Here is a 25,783-nt window from a genome sequence, read left to right as displayed (position 1 = left end):
TAGTTTATGTCTTCATCACCTCTCACTTGGATTAGTTAAAGAGCCTCCGAATTGGTCTTCCTGACTTAAGTCTCTCCATTCCCGTCCATCCTCCATATTGCCAATTGAACCATGACACTTCCCTATTCAATAAACTCCCTCTAAAACAAAAGGTAATGTATTCAGAAGGGAAAGGCAGCTCTGATAAATGAATAGCTGAGGAAGGGGGTGTTTGAAGAGGTTTGCAATTGCTGAATCACTATATAAATAACAGGCTCCAGGACAGGGATAAAGAGTACCTTCTGGAAAATAATATTAATTTTTTGAGTTAATGTTGATTAATATTGAGTTTATAGTCCCTGAAAATCCTCAGATTTCTTTATGAGAACTAGTGTCTCTTCACACATCCCCCATGCTTTTCCTATGCAACTGATTTTTTCCCATAGAATATCAGTTAAAAGGTACCTAACTGGCCATCTAGGCCAACCTGAGCAACAACTTTTTACACAACATGCCAAAGTGATGATCCAATCTTTGCCTGAGGGCCTTTAATGAAGAAGAATACACTATTTCCCAAGACACTCTATTCCACTTTTGATTTTTTTTTTGTCATTATACAGGCCTAACTCTACCTGATACATACTAGGACTACAAAAATGTTAACAATTATTATTATTCATTATAATTTAATCTTTCAAAGGCTGGAGGAAGCAAGGAGAGGCCCTGAGGATCTTACTTCATATAATAAATTAGTTATACAACCCTGGACAAGTCACATAAGCTCTTTCTGCCTCAGTTTCCTCATCTATAAAGTGAGAAATAATTATAACATCTATTTCCCAGGGTTGTTATATCAAATATTTATGAAGTGATTTTTAAACCTTAAAGCATTATATAAATGAAAGCTATTATTATATAGTTCACAGGAAAAATATCTGAGGATTTTCTGGGAATAAGAGCTCAATATGAATCAAGAGTGACTCAAGAAAGTAATGTGATCATAGGCTGTATTAATAGAAGCATAGTGCCCAGAAAGAGAAGGTTAGAGTATCACTATATTTTGCCTTTAGAGTGTTCTGTTATGGGTGACAAATTTGAGAAAGGCCATTGACACACTGGAGTGTAGCCAAATGTGAACAGCCAAACAATGCTATATAAGGATAAGAAGGAACTGGTGAAGTTTAGCTTGGAGAAAAGTCTTGGGGTGATGGTAGCAATAGGGGTGTAGAATATTAAGTCTTAGAGGTGGAAATGAAAATGGAGATAATCTACAACCCCTGATCTCGTTTTATAGATGAACTTGAAGCAAGTGGCTTGCCAAAGGTTACATAGTACTATCCCCAGGTTCTCTGGCTGCAAAATCATTCTTCTTCCCATCACATCATCCTGCTTTAAATATCTGAAAGGCTGCCATGTGGAAGGAGAATTAGTCTTATTTTATCTGTTGCTAGAAGAAGTAGGCAGATGAATAGGCATTAAAGAGGTAAATTTCAGCTCTAAAGACTTGTTTTCTATCTATAGAGAGTGAGAAGGAAAAGTAAAAGATGGCTTTGAGATTTCAAAGCTAAAGATCCAATGAATTGTGTTGTTATTTACAAAAATGGGAAATTTAGGATGGGAGTCAGTTGGGGAAAAGGAAAATAAGGTTGAGAAGGCAGAACGTTCAACTAAAAACACCCTGCAAGAAGATGGCCATTTATGAGAGTGGCTTATAAAAGGTAAGACCTAGGTGTATCTTGATATGAATTGTGAATACAGAAGTGACAGATGAAGTACAGGAGCACTCTGAGGGACAAAATATAGAAAGAAAAGAAGAGAACCACAAAGGAGTGCTCTAGTCTTCCAGAATCTAAATTTCTTGCTGGAAGCCCCTATATGAATGATCTACTAATATCTCAAACACAAAATATATAAAACTACCTAATAATAACTAGCATTTATGCAGTGCTTACTATGTCCCAGGTACCTGCTAATATGTTATAATTATTATCTCATTTGATCCTCACATTCTCACAAGGTAGATGGTATTATTATCCCCATTTTATAAAAGAGGAAACTGAGGCAATCAGAAGTAAAGAGACTTGCCCTGGATCACAAAGCTAGTGAGTTTCTGAGGCCAGATTTTAATTCAGATCTTTCTAACTCTAGGACCAGTGACCCTACAAAAGAAGCAGTGGGCTATAGCCAAAAGAGCCCCAGGGGACCAACAAAAAAAAAACTGTTTCAATTTTGTAGTTTTGCTACTTATTATTTTACTTAACCTCTATGACTTTTATGTCTATCAATAAATGAAAGGGCTAGTCAAGATGGTGTCTGAAGGCCTTTCCAACACTAAATATTATGATTATATGCCAGATCTAGTGGTATAAGTCTATTATCCTTGCTACCAGGGAGGTAGAATAGAGAGAATCACTTAGATTCAGGAGTCCTGTGCCGCAGTGGGCTAAGTTGATTGGATATCCATCCACATTAAGTATAGGAATAGGTGTATGGAGTCACCAGGCAGCCTAGGCAGGGTAAAAATGGAACTGGTCAAGTCACATGATTCTCAAGCGAAATCAACAGAAGATAAAGGGTATATGCGTGTGGGGGGGGGAGGAGAGAGAGACACACACACACACACAGAGACAGACAGACAGACAGACAGACAGACAGACAGACAGAGAGAGAGAGAGAGAGAGAGAGAGAGAGAGAGAGAGAGAGAGAGAGAGAGAGATTGGCATTATAGTGGAAAACTCAGGATTTCAGGTTTTTTACTGACTTTGGTCCCTTTGCAAGTCAGTCGAAACCTTGTCAGAGAGGCTGTTACACAAATTAACAGAATCTACTGTATAAAATTATAATATAGAACAATATTCCTCATGATTCATATGAAGATAGCAAGAAGGTGAAGATATTGTCAGTCATTTGCAATTATTATTGCAAAATCTATGCAGATTTGGCAACTAGGAATACTGAAAAAACACAAGATCACGGAATTAGAACCAGAGATCTCAAAAATGATCTAGTCCATTCTCTACTTTATAAGTGAGAAAACTCAGGCTGAAAGGTTACTTAACTCTAACAAAGTCATACCCAACTGAAGAAGTGGCACCAGGCCAGTTAGACAAAGTGTCAGGAAATCCACAAGAATAAAGTAGAAGGCCAAGACTAGTAATGCACTGCTGACAGGAAGAAAAGGATACTGAGGTAGCGTGTTCTGTCAGTCTTCGCTGTCTTTATCCTATCTCATTCCAGTGAAAGTTAACAAGGCCTGAAAGTCTATAAAAGACGATAACTGAAAATTGCTTTCTGAGTAGAGTATACAAGGTCTGGGTACATATGGGGATTTTTAAAAATTTGGTTTGGTTTTTGAAGAAGAAGCTTCTTAAACCTTTTTATGTAAAAAGGTCTCACTGAGATACCTTTTGAAACATTTGAATGAAGGAAAACTTAAATAATATGAGAATATTAGTTTTTCTGGGATCCTGGAACATTTCTCTCATCGTAAGGAAGATCAATGCTATCATATAAAGAGGTATCTTTTTAATTTCATTGTCATATTATGCAACAAAAAATAATCCTGTTAAGAGTAACAAAAGAGGTAAGTCATTTAGCAACTTTTCCATAAAGACAGGAACATCTCTGAAATCAAAGCATGCAGCCCAAAAATTAATTTAAATTCTAATGATCCACATCTACTGCAATCCCCACTGAATAAGGTCCTTGAATTCTTGGGAAAAAAAAAAAGTCAAGTCAAAGAATATAAAGGGTCATTAAAGTTTAAATCTAGTATTGTTGATAAATCCAATGCTACCACTGGATAAAAAAATAGTTTTATTCCTTAATGTGCTCCAAAAAAAGAAAATACCTTAATGATTATGTAATTATAAAATGAGAGACTATTTATCCTAGTGAAATGCATAAGTACAAATTTCCAATGAGATCTTTTTGACCTTTCCTTGAATGTATTGTGTGGCACTTCCCACTAATTTCCAACTCCATTATAATTAAACTGTCCAAGATCCAGTGGGTGAGCAGTTTCTTTTTTTTCTTAGGATACATACTGGAATCTACAAAGTATTTATATTTGTAGTAATAGGAGAAGTTAAGAGAGATAGAAAACAGAGATACCTGTCCCACTGAAAATTCTAACATAGGGCATGCATGATAATCAGAAGGCATTTTTAAAATACACCAAGTCCTTGAAATTCATCATAAGTTCTCTCAAGAGAACAACCAAATGTAGATGACAGGGTTTCTGAAGAACAAAACTCTAGCTTCTGGGTGTGCTAAAAATTGAATATTAATATCTAGGTAAGATAGTAGCATACCACAGAACTAAAAGATTTAATTCCTAAGATTCATGTGAATATATCATGGAGGCTCAGATACAAGATACTAAATTGCAAATGAGCCACTCCTTCCCTGAGACAAAAATTATAAGCATATTTGAAGATATAGTAGAATCATGAAATTTCACTGAATTTGAAAGTTGGAAATAACTTTGACAGCCATCTAGTCTGACTCAATGCAAGAAATGAACCTTCACTACAACTTATCTCACAAGTGGTTAACCAACCTCTATGTGAGACCTCTAAGGAAGAGGAAGCCACCACCTCTCCTTAATTAGGACATTATTCCTGATTTTAAGGCTAACTTGACCTCTTTGCAAGTTCCATCTACTGATCCTACTTCTGCCCATTGGATCCAAGCAAAACCTATCTAATTCAAGTCTGCCACATATTGTTTTTCAGTTGTTTCAATCATGACTGATTCTTAGTGAACCCGTTTGGGGTGTTCTTGGCAGAGAGAATAGATTGGTTTGCCATTTCATTCTCCAGCTCATTTTACAGATGAGGACCTGAAGCAAATAAGGTTAAGTGACTGGCCTAGGTCATACAGCTAATAAATGTCTGAGGCCAGATTTAAACCCCAAAAGAAGAGTTTTCCTGACTCTAAGTCTGGTACTGTAATCCACTGTGCGATCTATCTGTGCCCCTTCCACAATACCATCCTTCAAACAACTGAATATACTTATAATGTGTCTCTGATTCTTTGCTTCTTGACTTTAAAATATATTAAACTACAGTTAGTTTCTTTTTGATATTTAACTATAGGACTTCTAATCTCATATGCACAGAAAATGTCTGAATATAACCAAATGGGTATCAGATACCAAATATTACCATAACCGTGAGTAAATCTAACTAATATTGGAGAGGAGCAGTGTTATTTATCAGAAAGAATGACTTTCTTGTAATACCTTTCCAACTAAAAAGATGATCAGCAGCTATGATAGGGAAACAACTGCTGGCCTCCCAACTATCCAAGTTTGGGCTCTCTGTGTTTTGATCATTATTTACAGTGTCACAGTTAAGAACTAGAGTATTTTTCTTTCAGAAGTGAAAAATTGGGAATAAGCTTAGGCCTAATTCAAGCCTACATCAAATGGTTAACTGCCTACTGTCACATTGGTTGTTTTTTTTTTCTGCTGCACTACAAAAATCAGAGAGATGAATCTGTGTTTGTACTCAAATATATTCTCTAAATGGAAGCAACCTTGGTGGATAGAGAGCCAACCGGCTTCCCAGTCTACAATACCTGAGATCAAGTTCTTCTTTGGATGTACTAGTTGTGTGACCCCCAAGGCACTGAATTTTTCAGTGTCTGAAGAAACTCCACAAAATTTTAATTTGAGAAAGTACTGATCTGCTTTGGTACAGCAAATTACTTATGCCATTGAGATCACAGATGTTCAAAATACTCTAGTATTTTTCTACAACAGTTGACAGTAATGAGATGACATTTTTATCCAAGAAAGCAAAGAAATACTTTATAAGACTATTTTTGCACAGGTATCCATATACTTTGTCACTAGTCAGGTCGTATGAGGTTTCCCCCCCCCCCAGATTTGCTTGCAAATCCTTCAAGATTACCACAAATTAAGGGGGCAGCTGCGTAGCTCAGTGGATTGAGAGCCAGGCCTAGAGACAGGAGGTCCTAGGTTCAAATCTGGCCTCAGACACTTCCCAGCTGTGTGACCCTGGGCAAGTCACTTAACCCCCATTGCCTAGCTCTTATCACTCTTCTGCCTTGGAACCTATACACAGTATTGATTCCAAGACGGAAGGTAAGGGTTTAAAAAAAAAAAAAGATTACCACAAACAAGCTCAAATTCTACAGCAAAGGAATATTTTATGCAAACACTTCAACTGATAAAATTCTCAATATTACATAAGTTACATCTATTCAAACTTCCGCTTGAAAGGTAGGAATATGTTACTTGACCATCTGTTTTAAGGAAATCCAGCAAAAATTTCTGGAAGTGATAATTTTTGGTTACAACAGAAAGTCAAATCAAATACCCACTTACCCCTAATGTTAGGGAATGGGGCATTGGATTAAATAAATATTCTGATCAACTGCTAGTTACCACACATTGTATGTAAATAATAATAAATAATTAGAAAATGGGTAGTCTCCAATTTATGATCTGGCTATATTCACTAATCTCATTTGTAAGTTTGGTGGTTATTTCAATGAAAAGCAGAGTTTGTGAATTATAGTTAAGTTCCTAGAATAGTCCAGAAAAGCCTGTTCCTTGTGAGGAATTCTTTTCTCTGAAGCTGATTACATCTCTGGGTCAGAGTCATTGCAAGGCAGGTTTGAATCCAGGTCTTCTTAACCCAAGCCCAGAATTCTATACTATACTATATTTAAGGTTTAATCTATGGGGAGCAGTTGGGTAGCTCAGTGGGTTGAGAGCCTGGTCTAGAGAGAGGAGGACCTGGATTGAAATATAAGCCTCAGACACCTCAGATGTGTGACCCTGGGCAAGTCACTTGACCCCCATTGCCTAACCCTTACCATTTTTCTGCCTTGAAATCAATGCATATATTGATTCTAAGGCAGAAGGTAAGGATTTAAAAAAAAGATTTAATCTATGATGCAGGTGAAATAGTAGAAAGTAATACCTAGTCGAGTAATTTTTTATTTTAAACATATCAAACCATGTTGATCTGAAGAAAATGTAGCATGCTACAGCTGGGTTTCATCATTCAGTCACTTCAGGGGACCTAAGTTGAAAACTTTATACTGCCACTTACTTCCTGGGTGACCTTGGGTGATGTACCCCAACTCTGAACCCCTCAGTTTTTTCATCTGTGAAATGAAACCACTGCACTAGATGACCTGTATGTCTCATCACAAAATATATGATCATATGCTGCAATACTAGTGAATAAGCAAAACTAAAAACAAAATTGAGTATTTTTAAACTGACCGCTTATGTTTGAGGGAAAGCAAGTTTGAATTCATAGAGAAAGGAGAGACTTCTGGGAAATTACAAGCACTTTGGAAACACATGGCACAGGCTCTCATTCACAATTTATTTCACTTTGAAACCTGCTTATGGCTTCCCATGTCATTACCTCAGGCACATCAGTAGTTTGCTAACTAGCCTCTTACTTGCAGTGTTAGGTGGGAGGTTTTTGAAATCTAGTTTTTCACATCTGACTCATTAAAAAAAAAAAACAAAGCTCAAAACCTTGTAGAAGACTGCTCTCCAGGAAAGTTCTTGACGAGAAGAGCTGGAAAGCCTGGTTCCTGGGGTGCAGTGTGGTATGGGGGTTTGTGACATTCCACTCAGCCTCAGCAGATCTGGTATCAGCTACTTGTTATAGGAAGCAGCAGAGCATACCTGGGACTGCAGCCCAGCAGGTTGGTGTAATTAATACTTAATCAGGATCTGACCCTCTCCCCCCCACACCCCAGTAACCATTCCAAATGGTTTGCACAATTTCATATGGAGGCAAAGAAAAGAGAATTAGTCAAAATCTAAATGAAAAAGCAAAACAAAACAAAACCCCAAACTGCATCATCTAATCCTGCTGTGCCATTTGAGAACAGCTAATTTATTCAGATTGAAGTTCCTCTAGCTGGTGGTCATGCCTATTGCTTTAGGTGTAGCCAAAGCAGAGGGGTTTCTCAGACAGGTGTTCTAGTGTAAGAAAGTTGGAAAGCTTCTGCCTACAGCCTCCATTTCTTTTCTTAGAGCTGGAATTTAATTTTAAGCCCTCCCAAAGCAAAATTGGCTGCTACCTCATGGGTGTGCCTCATATGCAGTTTGGCAACAGCCCACAGTGAAGCCCCAATTGTAAGTAAGAACACAGTCCGCCCATTGAATTCCACAAGGGTTTGCACAAATCCCCGCTGTGCCTAGCTCTGTATCCTGGCTCCTCAAAATGTTTTTATTTGAAGGGAGGTAAAACAATAAGATTCTCTTTGTCTTGCATTTTCAGAGGATTCTAAATCCAAATGAATACATACCTAATAAGCAAGAAGCCTCAAAGCCTCATGATTCCATAATTAGATGGGACTCTGGACCTTGTGGTAACCCTTATCATCATTTAAAAGGATTGATAAATATAAAGAATTCAGAGAAACCCAGGGAAGACTGATATGAACTGATACATAACAAAGTAAGCAGAACCAGGGGAAAGTAATTACATGATGACTGTAAGGAAAATGGCACTGAAAGACTTCAGAACTCTGATCAATGCAGGGGCCAATGATGACTTCAGATAACTGAGGATAAACACCTGCCACTGGGTAGAGATGATGAACAAGAGGTGTGGACTCAAACTTGCATCATAGTTAATACACTGTTTTGCTTTGCTTAACTTATTTGTACAAGACAGCTTTCTATTTGGAAGGGGGGTAGTCATTGGAAGACACAGTAATGGGGAAAGAAGAATCAATAAATTTTTTTAAAAATAAAAGGAAAAATCTAATTTCTCTAAGAAATCTTTTCCCAAAGGCTTTCTCAGTGATTTTTCAGTGTCAGACTTCTATCTGACAAGGAGGAAAAGGGTACAAGATAAGCAGTAATTTGTTTCACTCACACTACCTGTTCCTTTCCTCCAGATTTCCACAGGAATCAATTAAGTTTGGGCCAGACTCAGAAGCATTAGTGACTATTGGGGATCTAACATGGTACTAGGGGATAGCTGATAATATGGTTTATTTGAGAAAAGACCTTTTAAAAACCTTAATATATCTAATAAATTAACAAGCATTAATAAGCACCTACTATGTGCCAAGTACTATACTAAGGGCTAATGATACAAAGACAAAAGGGATTCCTGCCCTCAAAATGTGAGGTAAGATATATGTCTAGGTACATATAAGACCTATACAAAATCTCTTTGGATGGAAAGAAAGGAACTTGATGGTTAGATACTTGTTACCCTAACTCAGTCCTTTTGAAGCTCCTATAACAATGCTTTAATTCTTGCTTTCCTATCCTTCCTCTTGAATTTGGGACTTGAGCTCTCTCTCCTCTTTCTCCCTCCTCTCTCTCTCTCTCTCTCTCTCTCTCTCTCTCTCTCTCTCTCTCTCTCTCTCTCTCTCTCTCTCTCTCTCTCTCCATACCTTTTCAAAGGCTGTCTCCTCACAGAAAATGCTGCCACTTAAAATTCCTAATTTCCTTCAAAGCTTAGTCCATATGCCATCTTTTATGTGGGGATTTTTTTCTTGATTTTCTTGATTCCTAACCCACTAACCCAGCTGCTCTCCTTGTACCTCCAAATTACTTGGTGAGCTATTTGGGTATGCCTCGTATAAATACTTATAAATGGATTTGCTGTCTTCCCAAAAGAACATAAACTCCTGGGTAGGGACTAGGTCCATTCTGTTTGTGTATTCCCTTTGTCTTCTACCAGTCAGGAACAAAGTAGGTACATAAATGCCTGTCAATTGACTTCCTGATTTTTTAATTGACCTCAGACCCTTCAGTTAGATATGTCTGTTCCCAGATTTTGGAGAAGCTATTCTACCCTTTACCAGAAGTGAAGAGGCATAGTCATCACTTGTTTGTTGCCCTTAGAAACTACCCAGTGACCTGACATCATAAGAATGCACCAGGCCTGCTTTACAGAATTCATTCTGCCCCAGCAATACCTTTCCTTCCATATTAGTCTGAGGCCAAAAGGCATGTTCTCCTGGAGCAGAAGCTGCTCAGTTCCCTAGAGTTCTGTTCACCAGTCCTTCCTTCACTGCACCCCCAGCATCTAAGGCCCATCTAGGACACATAGAACCTCAGAGGTCATAGTGCTACATTCTTTCAGACGCATGCCAGGGCTCCCAGTGGGGGGTATGGGTGGAGAGGAGGAAGCTCAGTGGAGGTTTATTCTGTCTGCTGCGGCCGGCACTCCTTGTGCCCTTGTGCCCTTGATCAGCAGTGGGAAAGCAAGAACAATCCTAGGAGCTCCTTTTGAAAAACACACACAGATATGAGGGTGCACATTCACAGAAATGGTGGCTTCTAACTCCCCTGGCTCTGCTACCTCATCTGAAAAATAAGGGCATTAGAGTAACTATGGTTTCTTCTGGCTTCAACATTCTCTGAGTCCATGGCCCTTTCGCTTTCAGGTATTAGGTGCTTATGAATCTTAAGTGTTTCCTGTTCTGTTTCTTAGAAGGCAGTGGAGCATTACTAACCTCAGAGCAAATCTTTCCTCTCATTCTGTCTTAGAATCTCTAGATCAATCTTTCTCTCTCTTGGTCTCTCTCATTACTTTTCTGTGGTAAGACTTGAAGGTCTCTAAGGCCTTTCCCAACTCTAAACTATGATTGTAGGATTCTCTCTCTGAATCCTCTGTGCCTCCTGCCTCCTGCCTCCTGCCTCTATCTCTTTATCTCATAGACTCTGTGTCTTGGGTTTAAGTGCAGATGGAGGTCAGCATTCACACTGACCTGAGACCTCGTTCTTATAATAATCTCCTATTTCCTCTAGTTGGCAGTTCCATACAGTTTTAAATATATATATATATATATATATATATATATATGTTTTTGTTGATAACTTTTGTTTTTACATTATCTACATTTCCCAAGTTATCCTTTATATCAATGGACAAAAAAGAAAAAGGACAAAGACAGCTCTCAACAAAAGTTATGAAAGGATCAAAAATATATTAGAAGATACAAAAAACTACATCCATAAAAATTTTATACATACAAAAAGGGATCCAAAAACTGTGTTACATGTAGTTTTCTGCATTAATGCAATGAATAGACTCCAGGTCCTGGGGTCTCATACTACTCAAGGGTGGTACAGTGCAAAAGGACTAGATTCAGGGTCACAGGATGATCCAACTGCTAATTCCAGCTTTCCCATTTAGTGTACCTGGATAACTTTGAGCAACTCACTCAATCCACTGGGAATATCATCTGTAAAATGAAAGGAGGTAGGTCTAAATAACCTCTAAGATCCCTTTCTAAGATTTGTGATCCCAGAAAGGTTGAGTTATAAAAGGGAACCACATACATTGGATGGTACGTCCAGTCTGGACTCAAGACTTGACCCAGAAGGTGGATCTGGTATCGCTAAAGGACTTACATTCATTGTCTAATCCCTGAACACACAGCAGTACTCTACTAGAATCCCAACAAAAAAGAAAAGGTAGTAATTGTGGTGGTGTGTGGGAAGGTGGAAGAAACATGAGATAAAAAAGGTAGCTGGCTAATAGCTCCTAAGCCTGAAGGTAGTAGGGGAGGAAAGGGAAGGCCAAAATGCTGAAAATGGAAAGGATGTGGTCAGCAAAGCTAAGAAGTAAGGCCAAATGGCCAGCTAGTATACCTGCCTCTTGGACTGGCTGAAGCAGAGTAAAGCATGAAAGGAAAGATAATTACTAGCAATAACAGGGGCCATAGAATAGAGGGGAGTACTTGCCCAGTGTAGAATGGTTATTTGCATAGAATAGTCCATTTTAAGCATGAATTACATAAATTGGGAACTGCCTCAACAATAAGATACATTAAAAAACACTGAACTATCCTCAAAGAAATCAAATTAAATCACCATTACTTTTTCAAAAGTGCCTTTTAAAAAACCTTATACTTTTTTATTTGGTAAATCTTCACTAACAGGAATGTGACCCCAAAATAAGCAATACATCTATAGGACAGATAACAAAAATGACTGTCTGAGAGGTGCCTCTATAAAATTTCACACATTCTAAGCAATTGCTTCTATTGAAACACACAAAAACCCTGTAACTGCCAATTACTATCCCCAGGAAACTATGCCAGTAATTCAATATTGAATGCTCCTTTTGCTAATAAGGCTGCAATACCAGCCTATAGAGCAAGTCTTCTGTGTAGTGAATTATCTGAAACTAAAGAGAATTGTATTCTACTCCCTGCCCAGGTATAAAATATGTGTTATAAAAAAAATCAGTCAATACACAGTTTTGGTAAAGATAAGTCACTCATTCAACCTTCATGCTCATGTTTTCCTTTCACTATCAGAGATTATGACTGTATAAAAATCAAACACTAAAGTGATACCTCAGCCATGAAAATGACACAGAGTTTTGAACTTTAACAGAAAGTATTCAATGGTTCATCAAAATTGTGACCTAGGACAGTTCTCTATTTAATAAAGTTTGGCCTTTAAATGGACTAGGTAAGGAAAACAATGAAAGAGAGAAAATATTCCATGTTTTTATGTTGATGGATTTTTCACCACACCTTGTAAAATAACCATATCACATAGTTTTAATCCAATTATATTTATTTAAATAAAGGGAAGGGGTTGTTGGTTTAAAAAAATTCTGGAACAAAATTGGGTACCTAGAAAAGAATAAAAGAAAAAAACAAGTTAGTAGATGGTAGCAAACAGTAAAGAAAGCAACACAATCTATAAGGCAACTTAATGTAAGTTTACCTCCATTTAGGCTATAACATAACAAAATAATTTGTACTGAAACTTTCAATCCTGTTACAAAAACATTTTGGGGGCCCTAAAAACATGTTAACAATGAAATGGAGTACTTACATCTATAGGAAGAAAAAAAAGGCTTATAGCTGAGACGTGGGTAACCCTGCATCACCTTTGTCAAATTTGAGATAGGAAATTCCTCATTCTTGGGCTTACAGCCCCTAATGAAAAAGCACAGGGACAGAGACAGAGTTTTTAGCCTCGATTTCCATAATACAATAATACCACAATGAACTTTTAAATGAACATTCTTAAACAATGACTTACCTTCTCCTCTTTTGGAGTTGAAGTCCTCATCCAGAGTAAGACCCATGCACCTTACTAAGATGAATAGCAGCACCTTCTCCCACACCATTTCCTCAGGATCAGTATGGAAGACACAGCTTTCCTCTCAAAACTGGTACTGAACATCTGTCTGTACAGCTCTCCAATTCAATGACTGACAAGATCAGAGACCAAGGAGCTTTAAGTGATACCTGTCTAAATGTAGAGGAATGGACTAAGTCTCTCTTAATCCCCTCTAAGTCCATTCTATAATGTGTGTCTAAGAGAAATAAAACCTCATTCATTCATTCATTCTACATTTTGAAGGGTCCTCCCATGTGCAAGGTATTGGGAGAAGTGTTTGGAGCTATAGAAAAAAACATGGACTTATCATGAAATACTCAACTAAAAAGCACCTTTTACTTAAGCATTTCAGCCCTGGAAAATATAAACTAAGATAACAGATTTAATTCATAAAGTAACAAAACTCCAACTACTAAGTATTTCTAGAGTATTTGAAATGTTATAATAACATGGCGTACAAATCATAGAATATTAGAACTGGAAGAGACTATATTAAAATTATCTATTTCAATCCTTCATTTAAAAAATCCTGCTGATTCATAATATAAGAAATAAAAATGATACTAACCACAAAGTGGTTCTAGATTTGGATACATAATATGTACTTTTCCTCTGAGTACATCTGATGCTTACCTTCCTCTTGAATATGATACTCTAAATACCTCCAAAACCTAACTCTGTGCTATTCATGAACACACACATACACACATGCTGTAAATCCTGTAGGATATTTTCCTATTAAAGGAGAGTAACAACATCCTGCCTGAAAATCTTGTACAGATGTACTCTGAGGGTCAGTAAGAGCAACACTAATGAACTATGAGGCTAAGGCAAAGGCTATTAGTCTCTCAGTCCCTATTTGGTATGGACAGCCCTCAGCTCACAGATATTGGTCAAGAGTTAGAGAAGGACAGAAACTTCCATATAATCTATTCTTACCAAAGCAGAGAAGATGTGCTAGCTAAATGACCTCATGATATACATATGAAACAGGAAATGAGAAGGCCTATACTCTTTTCTGATTGCTATTGTTGATAATGATACATAACTGCAGAAACACATGCAGAGACATGAGGCTATATGAAAAATATTTCAAAAAAGGTTGTCCCTCATATTTATAAAGAATATTTCTTCCAAGCAGGTTGCTGTTACATCAGGATTCTAGTGTTTGCCTTTTTTTTTTAAATCTAATCTAACAGAACAGAATTGGAAAGTTGCATTATTGGACAAGAGCTGGAAAGAGAATAAAATCTAAGTGTGACAGATAATATATTATCACAAGATGAAAGCTTTACTACAAAAAAAGGTTGAAAAATTTCAATAACTTTAAATCAATCAATCAGCAAATATTTAATCAACTCCTACTATGTATCAGTACTATTCTAGGCAGTGGCTCTATAAAGACATTTAGAAAGTAACATTTAAACTAAACTTTGGAAGGAAGCTAGAGATACTATCTGTAATTCCATCTTTATTGTTGAGTTTACTATTAATTGTCACAAATCTGCAAATTTTATTAACTTCCTCCAAATTGATGATAATACATTATCTCCAGAATTCCAAAATAAAGAAATTCTCAAAGGTGGGCTACATCCCTAACTGATAGTGAACTGATACCAAATTGTTTAAGTTTTATGTCTTTGTTACCCAAGAGAGGAAAATATTCACATCATAGTATTAATAATTACTTGACATTGTCAACCCTGAGCTATAATATCAAAGTTAAGTAAATTCAATGTTAAAATATGATAAAATCTGGTGGAATATCAACTTAATAAGTTTAAAATTAGATTATTCACGTTTCATTACATTGGAGGATTCTGTTTTAAACCTAAAAGAACATTCAATAGAGATAATTTTAGTCATTATTAATGCTCAATGCTACTGCTGAAAATATGAATTTTAACCTAGAACAATGTAGTTTATTAAAAAATATTCAAAGAAACAGTAATTCCTGGTTACTCTTTCCTCCATGGGTTTTATCTCTTGGTTTTCCTCCTACTTGTTTGTCTACTCCTCAGAAAGATCAATATCTATGCACACCCCTAAAATGTGGATGATCTGCCCAGGCCTCTCTCTCTCTCTCTCTCTCGATTGATCTTTTCAGTTCCTTTAGATCAATGTATCCTATTTTAGATGACTCCTAAATCTATATATCTATCCTCAGTCCCTCTCAGAAATCCAGTCCCTATATTACTAATTGCCTCTTAGATATTTCCAAATGGATGTTCCAGAGGCATTTCAAAGTCGACAAATCAATATCTTGCCCCTCAAATCTTCCCCTCTTCCTAATTTCCTTATTTCTGCTGATCCTTTCATGGTTTCTCAAACTCAGAGTCAACTTTAATTTTCTCCTGTCCTTTGCTCCTGGTATCCAATCAGTTGCCATGTTTAAGTGTATTCCCCTTCTATAGCACCCTTAGAATCCATTCCCTTGTTCTCTCCCCTCACAAAGCTACAACCCTTAAGGAACCCTTCATTATCTTTTGCCTAGAAGCAAATGGCTTTTGCAAAGGCCACCTAATTATTCTTCTTCCTTCTATTCTCTCTTCTTTCCAATTCACCTCCCCCTCTCCCTCCCCAAAAGCACTTCTAATAAATCAATATTTGTAAAGCGGTCCTCTGCTCAAAATTCTCTACAGGCTCAATATTGCCTTTAGGATAAAATATAAGCTCTACTTATTATTTAAAGTTCTTCACAACATAGTTCCAGCCTCCTGGTCAGTCTTTTTGACATGTTTTCTTTGTTCCAGGCAAACTGGCCTACTTGTTTTTCCCTACAAGGGATATTCCATCTCTCATCTCTCAATCTAAAGTTAATCTTTCCCCCAATTTAATCAATGTCTTGACTGACTTCTGGACTTCAGTTTCTTAATCTACAAAATAGTGCTAATCAATTGTTTTATGGAAAACAATTAAAATGATCAGATAAGAGCATGTGAAGTTGCAAATTCATCTCAGAAAGGATATCTTTTCCTTCTTTATATATCTAGTTAATCAGATTCCTTTTTCTTACAAAAATAAATCTCAGATAAAATAAATCTGCCAAATAAATTCTGCAAAAATCTACCAAATTATGATGACTCTATCCAGTGAGTTTGAAAGGTCATCAATGTCTCCAAGTTTTTGTTTTTAACATTTATGGTGCACATATGATATGCTAAGAGGACCAAACTGATGTGATACTAGCAGTCACCAGAGGCTTTTGAGAAACTCCTTATACAAAGAGCCATGGAAAACATTTAAGTGGACTGAGTTATCTTCCCTATTGCATTACAGGCCACAAAGGGGGCTCTTGCAGAAGGAGAGATCGCACAGATTTGAGGATCCAGTCGTCTTCCTGCTGCCAGGGTTTAGGTGCTTTAAATTATAAGACTACAATGACTATCCCTTCCAATTTCAGATGGATTTAAATATTTCTAACTCTGGTCTAATCCAGGTAAGGCCTAAACTTGTTTTAAATGATCCTGGAAAGAAGGAAATAGAGAGTAATAAAAATCTTTGGTAAGAAACATATTACACCTGTACGATTTACCCAAAACTGGAAGCCTTATGAATAAACTGGGACTGTGATTTGGCAGTAGCATACAGAGTTCCCTGGGAAATAAAAAATCAACAAGCAATGGCAGGATAGCAGGAAGGAAATTTAGATAACACCTTTCTGAAGAACTGTTAAAAAGTATAGGTTCTCTTCCTATATGGGAAGTCATTTTCTCACATGCCACTTACCTAAAATTAATCTTTTTAATATAGAAAGTCCTAAGGAAAATCTATATTAGCCTTTTTAATATTCTACATTTTCCAAAGAAGGACCTAAAATAGGTCTTTCTATAAAAAAATAATAAATTTAAGGCATGGTACAAGGGGTGCATTAGGTGCTTCAGAGTATCCATATCTTATGCTTAGAGCAGCTAAGAAGTACAGTTGACAGAGTGCTTCACCTGAAGTCATGAAGATCTGTGTTTGAATACTGACTCAGGCACTTACTGTATGAATAGGAACAAGTCACTTAATATCATTTGCCTAAGTTTCCTTAAATGTAAAATAGGGATTATAATAGCACCCACCTCCCAGGATTGTTGTGAGGGAAAAAATGAGATAATATTTGTAAAGAGCCCTGCAAACCTTAAAATGATGCCTCATCATAGAAACACAGTATTTGGAATCAGAAAAGACCCCAAGTGAGTATCTAACCCAACTCTTTTATGAAAGGAATCCCCAATATAACATAACAGATAAATAGTTATATAGTTCCCATGTGAAAAGATATAGGTGTGACCCTGGGCAAGTCACTTGACCCCCCATTGTCTAGCTTTTACCACTCTTCTGCCTTGGAGCCAATACACAGTATTGACTCTAAGATGGAAGATATGGGTTTAAAAAAAAAGATACAGGAAGGGGAACCCAGTTCTTGAGAAAGTCCATTACCCTTTTTGAACAGCTCTACTTGTTATCAAGTTTTTCCTGACATCAAGTCTCAGTCTACCTCTTTAGAGTTTCTACCTACTTTCACTTATTCTATATTTATCTTTGCACATATCAGTTTATATATTTTTGATTCCTCCATTACTTGAAGGAAGAAATTGTTTTTAATAATAGTTCATATTTATATAGTGCTTACTAAGTGCCAGGAATTATGCTCAAGTGCTTTACAATTATTATCATGGATGATCCCAACAACAACCCTAAGAGGTACGTGTTAATATCATTCCCATTTTACAGATGAGTAAGCTGAAGCAAACAGATGTTAAATGACTTGCCCAGAGTCATAGGGGCCAGTAAGTGTCAGAAGCTGGAATTGAACTTCCTAATTCCAGGCCATCGCTCAGCTCACTGTACCACCTAGCTATCTTTTCTTTGTATCCTTAATGCTTAGCATAGTACCTGGCACATAAAAAGTATTTAATAAAGTGATTGCTTATTGATTAATGTTTCTCCTTGCATCTGCCCTTTGAAGCCAAATGGATCAAGCCAAAGCCTTATTTCCTAGCCCTTCAAATACCTGAATACTCCTTTATGCCTTTCTCCTTCCTTTGGCCCCCAATTTTCTTGTTTTTTCTTCCTCAGGGTTAAAAATGCCCAGGTCCTTCAATGTATTTACATATAACATGAACAAAGAACCCTTTGCCATTCTGGTTAGCCTTCTCTGGTTGTTCTATAGTGTAACAATTTCCTTCTTAAACTGTGATGCTCCTATACTATGTGGTCCTAGGCGAGTCACTTAACTCCAAATTGCCCAGTCTTTACTGCTTTTCTGCCTTGGAACTCGGTATTGATTCTAAGACAGGAGGTAAGGGTTAAAAAAAAAACAAAACTGTGATGCTCAGAATTGAACCCAACAGTGCTCCAGATAAGGGTCAGATGAGAGTAAGGTAACAGAGGGAGGCTCCCTTTTTTGGAAAGTTAGAACCTCTTAACAGAGCCCAAGATCACATTAAGCTTTGCTTTCTTTTGGCTGTTCCATCACATTGCTAAACTCATATTAAGCTTGCAGTGCACAAAAACCTATGGCTCTTTTTTTCAATGATTCTGCCTAACCATTCCTCACCCATCTTGTATTTGTGATGTTGATTTTTCTTTTTGTATCCAGGTGCAAGACTTTTACATTCATCACTACTGGATTTCAGTCATAAATAGTCACAAATCAAATAAGATTCAGCCCAATGTTCGTTGGGACTTTTCCTCATTATGTGGATCTGACCTGGTTCTCAAAGGCTATCAGAGTGGATTATCTGTTCTAGAGGGTTTTAACAGGTTCTCTTAGTTTGCACTGTCTTCGCATATAGGCCATATTTAGTCTCTGATCACAGCAATGGACTCTTTGCATTCTGAGGAAGAGTTTAGCCGTAGCTCATTACTTGTGAATTCAACAAGAGATGAATTGCCATATGTATCACAGGAGGGGGTACCCACATCCATAAGACTGCAGATCTATCAAAATATTCATTAATATCAAGAATGGACATTGCTGTCATAAAAGCTGGGAGTCAAAAGCAACTGCATTAATAAAATGTTTTAAGATTTGCAAAGCATTTTACTTACATTACCTCACTTGAGGCTCACAATTATCCTATGAGCTAAGCACTACAAGTATTACTATGTTCACTTCACTGATAAGGAAGTTGAATCTAAGAAAGCTGAAGTGCCTCCTCCGTAGTCTGACAGCTAGTAAATGCTGGAGATAGGAATCTGACTTCAAGTTAAACTCTCTCTCTCTCTCCACTAGACCAACATGCCTTCCTTAATAGCAGTTAATATCCATCAGCAATGGAGAGCAGTAATAAAATATTAGTAATATTAATTAGGAACTCTGTCATCAGAGAAGAGAGAAAAACAAGTTAATTTTAGTAAGAAATAAGAACACTTCCCAATGTTATACCATCCATGACTATTTATGTATGTATATTCATATAGTAAGAATGCATTCACCCACATATTTGAGGAGAAACACATATATTGTTGGGGAAGGGGAGGAAAAAAAAGAAATATAACTTTACATCTATTATCTGTATACTCCAGTGGCTTTTTTCCCCACAACTAATAATAATCCCATAGCTTTCCTTGATGAATTCAATATGTTTCATGGGGGACAAGACTCATCCTTTCTTTTAACTCACAAAACTTGTTCACTTTCTTTCCTCTGTTATGAATACAGCATCTCTTTCTAATATTATCTCAATCTAATAATACTTCAGGAGCTAGACCACACAGTGAAGAGAGTGCTGGGTATGGAGTCAGGGAGGTTCATCTTCCTCAGTTCAGATCTGGCCTCTGACACAAGTTGTGTGAACTTGAGCAAAATACTTAACCCTGTTTGCCTCAGTTCCTTTGGTTGTAAAACGAGCTGAAGAAGGAAATGGCAAACCACTCCAGGATCTGTGCCAAGAAAATTCCAAATAGGGTCATGAAGAATGGGAACACAACTGAAATGACTGAGCAACAACAAAAATAATACTTTGTGATCTGGCTGTAGGCATGAAAAGCTAGTCAAACAAGGAAGTGAGAGGGTATTATTTCCCCAACTATTCCTTCAAATACCTCTCTGAGGTTTCTTTAGGGACTCAGCATTCCTTCCTGGGGCACACAGAAGGAACAAAAATGATATTGCTGCAAAAATGCCTCACACCTAGGCTAGCCCTCTTTTTAATGATGAAATAACTATTGTTAATCAAGAAGATTGTCTTTATCTTCTCCAATGATCTCATTGTTGTCCCCCTGTACAAGAAAAATAATTGAAAGGGAATCACTAAAATTAAAGGGACAATCATAAAGGGACTAATGGATACTGTGTTCCTCACCCCGATTCAAATTCATTTTTCTGAATGTCTAACTTAAGTCCCTTTCTCAGGGTTTTTGTTTATTTGTTTTGGTGGTATGGTACTTACCACTAAGGTCTGCAATAGCAGCTAGGAGAATTCCCAGGTGTTCTAGGGTTAAAATCATTGGATATTTTCTTCCTCTCTATCAGGCATACCTAATTCAGAGTTGACTACAGTATTACTATACGAAAATAATCTAAGCAGCAGCAGATTTAAAGCTAAAAGAAGTCAGTGCAAACTTTTCAATTTACAGATGAGGAGGCTGAAGGTCAATCTGCAAGCCTTAATTAAGCACCTACTATATGCCAGGTACTGTGCTAACCTCTGGGAATACAAATACATTAAATTAAATAAACAAAATTAAATAAATCCAGTTCATCCTAACAAATAGTTAAGTGGTGGAGCCAGGAATTCAGATCCAGAAATCTTTCAATAGCATCTTACTATAGGTGCCAGGTTTACAGGGAAGATGTATTAAATTTTAGTAGTACTTAACCACTAAATAGTATTCTTCCACAGTTTTTACCATCTTTAGGATAATGGGAAAAGATGAGAAAGAATAAAAGGAAGAAGAGACTTTTAGTGAAAGCCAGTTTGGAATCCTGGCAAAAGCACTGGATTTCAGTTCAGAGGACCTAGGTTTGAATCCCATCTCTGCCAATCTGTAGCTGTGTGCCCCTGGGCAAATCTCTTTTCTTCCCTGGTTCTTTGCTTCCTCATCTATAAAGGGAGGGACTTAGACTAGAGAGTTCTTAAATTCTGTTTTAACTCTTAAGGCTAATATAAGGAAGTGTTCACTGGATACTTATACTTGAACACTTTAAGGACTCTTGCTTTCAGTGGTGTGGATACTACCTTTCCAACAATTCAACAACCATTTACTAAGCTCCTGTCATGTACCAGGCACTGTGCTAGAAGCTACAGATACAAAGAAAGACAGAAACAGTCCTGACTTTCAAGAACCTCACAATCTAATGGGAGAGACAACAAGCAAATGATTCATCACATCACTCTACAAATTAGTAGTAGATGGTCTTCATGGGTTACTGTAGCCAAAAAAAAATGCATCACTCCACACCCAGGTCAGTGATGAGCCTCTCCAAACATAGCTAGCAAAGTCTTCAGATGGCAGAATATATTTTTTTAATATTCAAAGTCTTGCCTGTTTAGTAGGTAAGTACTGGTCAGAGACTGTACTCTGCTGGTATTGCCTTGAGCACCCAGGGTCACTTCTGGACTAGGACATAATGAAGTACTTATAGAATGGCATTAGTAAACATTTAAATGGGGTGAGGGGAGGAAAAGATAGGGACCTGAGAGGAACTGGGTATCTGGCCTCAAGAAATATTTTACTTAAGAGTCATTCTCTGGGGAGCTAACTCTGAATTATCTGTTATCAGTGTTTTAGAAATAAAGGGAAGCTACATAATGACTGACACCTTCACTAAATCCACCATTTTCCTCTACAAAAGATTTTAAAGATTCTGGAAGATGTTCTGTCTTGGGCTGCTGGGCTGTCATATTATCAGAGTCAACAGTTGCAATCAGGACTGGCATAGGCTTCCTAAAACTGGGGACAATCCAGAAAAGACATATTTCAAAAGAGGACTGGCAAATCAAAGTGAGGACTACTTTTAGTACTTGAGATCAGTTACAAGAAAATCATGTCTCTGAAAGTGAATGTGTATAGTTTCTTGTGTCTTAATATGAAACTTCCACAATCTTTTCACCATAAATTCTGGTAGAATATCAGTTCCTTGTGTTCAGGGGCTATTTTTGTTTTTTTTTTTCTTGTTATTCCCAGCTCCTAAAATAATTCCTGATATAATCAGGACTTAGAAATGTTTAATTAATTGTTTCATTTACAAATTCTTTGTGTATATCTTTCAATGCCTCATTTTGTATCCTTTTAATTTAAAGGTCACATCTAGTCCATATGGAAATAGGCAGGGCTTAAATCTTAAAAGAAAAAATTTTAAATTTAAAAATTGAGGTGTTTGTGAGTTCATGATTGACTGATCCTAGCACTGAATAATAATGGTATTTCTGTATTGCCTAATGACCAAAAAAAAAAAAAAAAGAACTTGAGTTCTAACCACTTGTTATAAAAAATTCCATGGTCTCCCATGGCAGGCTATTAATCTGAATGAAATCCAAATCGGAATTCTGTTTCCCTAAATTCATCATCCAGTGGTTTCTCTTGACTTCCTGCTCAAACCTTTGCAAAGCATTCTTATGACGTATAGTAATAGACTTCCCCCTTAAAAGATGAATGTTTCAGGAATTTCCTGCCCCACAAAGTCCTTGCAATGAAATTCTTCAGGGCACTTCTGAGATCATCGGAAGCACCAAATAGTTTTTGCTGTCTCACTCTCAGAGTATGTTTAAGGAATGTCAAATTAATCTGAATAGAAATATATATGTGTGCTCATTGAGATTAATGCACAATATTACAACTTTTGCTAGGTTTAGAATCCAGTGACTATGTTATCATTATTAGACATTTATGTAATCATTTGAAACATGTTTACAAAGCAATTCATAATCGTTTATTAGTTATTACTCACAACAACTCTGTCGCCATAGTACCTTAAGGACTCAATGCAACAAACTCCTGGTTGTGAGGGGGAAGTTGCCACCCACCAAGATTCTTATAAGCAAATGAGAAAGGACCATTGAAAGTAGAGACTTCTGCAACACAAGTGTGGGGAAGAAGTGCAAGTAAAGAGCCTAAGTATATCCTTTAAATCCCCTCTCCCAACTTTACTTTCCAATATCAAACTCAAAATCAGTTCATTATGCAATGACTCAATGAATTGCAAAAGAATGTATGGAGAGAAACACACACACAACCCTGTGCTGAATTGCTTTTGAGGGCAAAACAATTCTTATAATGAGAGGGTCATTTTCCAGATAATCCAAAAATCAAAGGTCTCTCCAGCCTCTATCTATACTAACATTCATTTCCAGAAATAAAACTTCAAGAACCTATCTTAAAACCAAAGTCTTGAACCCTTATTTAGCACTCAAAGATTTGGTTACAGGAAACCACTGGCTTTCAATGGATAGCATGAGTTTTACTAGACATGCCCCTAACTGTATGAAACTGACACTTGCAATCCATATATGTGTCTATCAAAATAAAAAAATAAAACTGTGCCATGAGCAAAAAAAAAAGTTTGAAAACCGCTGTATTAGACAATGGAGTGAAGAACTTGAGTCAACTTTAACTCCTCTTTTTAGTCCTCCTCATGTTCTAGCTACTCTATTTGGACTAGCATTAGAAAAATCTACAACCTCTAGTCTAAATTTTAGAAGTTGACACCTTATTTCCACCCATAAGTTGGTTTCGTGTGTGACAATGAATTGGTCTCTCTGGCTTGGCTTAGTTTTCAATCCTTCTACCATGTGGCTGCCAAAGTGATTTTCCTCAAGGGCAGATCTGACAATGTTATTCTCTTCCTCAATAAATCCCAATGGTTTTCTCTTGCCTTTATGACAAAATATAAACTCCTTTGTATGACCTTTAAAGCCCTTCACAACACCTAACTCCAACAAATGCAAGACAGCACAATTCCAAAAAGAAAAACCATATGCACAGTTTGTTTCCTATTTGATCCAAGTTCAAAATATAGGCTAGATTTAAAGGCTTGATATTGAAATTAAAGTTGGTTTGTTTGGGTTGGAGGGGGGTTTTTTGTTTTTTGGGGTATACTTAAGACTTATTTGAACTTCCTACTTGTGTCTTAAATATCCATTTTTAGCAATCCCTTTTCACCTTTCTATCATTATTATACATTACTCCTCTTCCCATATACTACAGGGCAATCCAACTGATCTTCTTGATATTCTTCACACACAGCATTCCATCTCCTGTCTCCATATCCTTGCAATGTCTGCTTGTTTTGCGAATAATGAAGTCCATCTTCACTTCGGTTCTTAGAATTCCTTTTTCCCCTTTTAAATCTAGTTCAACAGCCACCTTCTTATTAGAGCCTTTCTTTGCCCTTCGATGCCAAGTGATCTCCCCTCAGATTATCTCGGATTAATTTGGTATATACTTATCTATGTTTATGTAGGCTCCCTCAATATTATATAAACTCTTTAAGGGCAGGGACCATTTCATTTTTGTCTTTGTATCCCCAGCACCTATAATGGTGCTTGGCTTGGCACATTGTTGGAGTTTAATAAATGCTTCTTAATTGACTAACTAATTTCTACTGAGGAATTATGGAGAATAAATCACCTGTAGTTCTTTTTATCAAAAGAAACAAGAATTGGTGGGGGCACATATCTTTCCCCCTACTTAAAAGCAAAAAAAGCGCCTTCTTTTATAATCTTTTCAAATCTTAGTTTCTACATCTCCAAACACATTCAAGCAAAGCTTTGTATCATTGTATATACTTTGATCTTCATAAAGTTTAAAATTCACACATATGCATAACTATAACAACCTGTGTATGTTCAGTATCCTATATACATGCAATTTTTGTTTGGCTTAAGATACTGTGAAGGCATAAGACAAATACATATTTTCTTTTTATTTTTCTGTGGTATCCAGTAAAATGGTCCAACACAGTAGGCACTGAAATGTTATATTTTCCCAACAAAATTTTTTCTAAAAATTCCTTCCCCCCAAAGACAAAGATCTCCCTACAGAGATCCACCTAAATCAAATAATATGTCTTCCTCATTATTAAAAGTTCCACATTCCTATTCTACTATTTCCTCCCTAATTTCTATATGGCCTGGACAAGAGTAATGCTAAAATAAGCACCTACTATACCTTTAATTATGAAAACAAAAACTTAGTGATAATAATCCTCTCTCCTGGACATTAAAAAATATAAAAATTATTTCTTTAGCAAGTAAAGCATAAAGAAGATGCAAATGCTCCGATTAATGAAGCAACTTACAGCTTAAAATATGATAATTAGAAAATAGTGTTCAATTACAATAATGGAAACAAATAATCACCCTAAAATTTTTTTATGACATGAGATCTGAAAATTCATTTTTTGAGTGTTCCAGTTTGTAAAATAGATATTGTCCAACCTCTTAAAATCCAGTTAGAGACTATAAGCATGCCCTGTGAAGTGTTGTCAATAGAATATACCTTTAGCTACATTTTAAATGTATATATACACACACATATGTATGTATGTATACACACACATATACATACAAAAAAGCATAGACAAAATTAATTCCATTAGAAAAGGAGGAATTATTTACAGAGTTTGTTCCAGGTCTGACCCAATGCTAAAAGAATAAAAAGTTGACTACCCAAATTCTCTAGTATTCATGCTTTTTTTGTGTGTGTGGGGGGTGGGGATGCGGGTGAGGGATGTATCAAATGTGGCCTGTTATT

The 25,783-nt window shown here is 36.7% G+C and overlaps 1 protein-coding gene and 1 long non-coding RNA gene across 5 annotated transcripts in view; both read right to left on the bottom strand.

Annotated features, from left to right (window-relative positions):
* CRIM1 (cysteine rich transmembrane BMP regulator 1) overlaps positions 1-25,783 on the bottom strand; it is a 240,483-nt gene that overhangs the window by 197,193 nt on the left and 17,507 nt on the right. The gene's annotated exons all lie outside the window — the stretch shown is intronic.
* LOC130456507 (uncharacterized) overlaps positions 11,300-25,783 on the bottom strand; it is a 30,947-nt gene continuing 16,463 nt past the window's right edge. The window contains exons 1-2 of the long non-coding RNA XR_008915491.1: positions 12,803-25,783; positions 11,300-12,597 (exon numbers count right to left, since the gene is read on the bottom strand). The exon at positions 12,803-25,783 is cut by the window's right edge and continues 16,463 nt beyond it. This is a non-coding gene — a long non-coding RNA (uncharacterized LOC130456507). The remainder of the gene's footprint in view (positions 12,598-12,802) is intronic.

This window comes from Monodelphis domestica, chromosome 1, assembly GCF_027887165.1.
Source record: "Monodelphis domestica isolate mMonDom1 chromosome 1, mMonDom1.pri, whole genome shotgun sequence".
Lineage (NCBI taxonomy): Eukaryota > Metazoa > Chordata > Mammalia > Didelphimorphia > Didelphidae > Monodelphis > Monodelphis domestica.
Note: the sequence above shows the minus strand (reverse complement) of the source record. Positions and strands in the feature narration are given on the sequence as shown.